We start from the raw sequence: 1,796 nt of genomic DNA, 5'->3' as shown, positions 1-1,796 counted from the left end.
CATCTAATTCATGTTTATGATCAATAATAAGGTTCCAAAATAGCTCGACCACCTAAGCCAAGTGATCAACGTGTTCATAATACGCGTCAACGAGCAAGGATCATGGAAGAAGAACAAAGAGAGCGAATGGACAGAATGGAAAGAGCTCAGGAAGAAATGAGAGAACAGTTAGCAAAGATGATGGAATTGATGATGAGTCTCAGTAAAGGAAAAAGAGCGATCGAAGAACCAGCTCCGTCAGAAAACCCACCAGCACAAGACAGTGGAAACCAAATGGATGATCCATCCTATCCCCCAGGGTTCACTCCACCACATGCCCAAACCTCTCAAAGGGTCCACCCTCAAGTGATCCCACCCGTCTATTACAATGCACCACCCCCGCTAGGCCATCAACCGACTCACGGGCAATTTGGGCCATATCTTGGGATAAATCCTGCTGAACCAATACACGTCCCAGATTTAGACGACCCAAAAGAACAAGAGAAACTGAGAAAAGACTCGTCGCAAACAGGAGAAAATGAAAAAGACCAGAAGAAGTACGACTTATTGGAAGAGCGTCTTCGTGCTATCGAAGGAGTTGATAGGTTTGGTACCATGGACGCAACCGAGCTATGCTTAGTGCCGGATGTATTGATCCCTGCCAAGTTCAAGGTTCCGGAATTTGAAAAATATGACGGAAGAAAATGTCCCATGGCACATATTATCATGTATTGTCGAAAAATGGCTGCACAGTCTCACAATGATAAGTTACTGATCCATTTTTTCCAAGACAGCTTGACTGGGTCAGCTGCTCGGTGGTACGTACAGCTAGATCGAAACCGTATTAAGACTTGGAAAGACTTAGCAAGAGCCTTCATAGCTCAGTACAAGCATGTGGCTGAATTAGCCCCTGATCGGTTGTCATTACAAACTATGGAGAAGAAGCAAAGCGAGAACTTCAAGGAATATGCCCAAAGGTGGAGAGATACAGCAGCGTAAGTTCAGCCACCTCTCACTGATAAGGAGATGAATGTTTTGTTCATAAATACCCTCTGAGCTCCATTCTATGAGCGCTTGATCGGCAATGCCACGAAAAACTTTGCAGATTTGGTCTTATCGGGAGAAATAATAGAATGAGCTATCAAAAGCGGAAAAATTGAAGGGCATGAAGTTGCCAGCTCAAAGAAAGGGAGTACGCCTAGGAAGAAAGAAGGGGATGTGCAAGCAGTCGCTCATGATAGCCAACAAGCCCACAACTGTAACCCATATTACCCGTACCCCCCATACCAACCCTTCTATCCAAACATAGGCAACATCACACAAAACCCATATGTGTACCAACCCGTCCCGCAACCAACATTTCAAACCAATGTTCTTCCACAAACTCCACCGCCAAGACCGGTAGCTTCAACCAATAATCCTTGCCATGGTCAAAGAGGACCTAAAACTACCCCAGAAAGACCAAAGTTTGATCCTATTTCAGTCCCTTACACTACATTGCTGCCATAACTCATAGAAAATCGACTCCTTGCTCGAACCCCTTTAGAACCACTCCGACCACATTTCCCGAAATGGTATGACCCGAATGCACATTGTGATTACCATTTTAGAATTCAAGGGCACTCCACCGAGAATTGTACTGCTTTAAAACATAAAGTTCAAGCGCTCATTAAGACAGGACTTTTAAATTTTGCCAAAAAAGACAGTTCGGGTGTTGATGGGAACCCGTTACCTAATCATGGAAGACCGACTGTGAATGCCATATATGAAAGGATGATTCGAAGGGTGAAAAAGGGTATTGATGAGATTCAAACGCC

This window comes from Theobroma cacao, chromosome 1 (genome assembly GCF_000208745.1).
Source record: "Theobroma cacao cultivar B97-61/B2 chromosome 1, Criollo_cocoa_genome_V2, whole genome shotgun sequence".
In the NCBI taxonomy this organism is placed as follows: Eukaryota; Viridiplantae; Streptophyta; class Magnoliopsida; order Malvales; family Malvaceae; genus Theobroma; species Theobroma cacao.
This window is presented reverse-complemented; position numbering follows the sequence as displayed.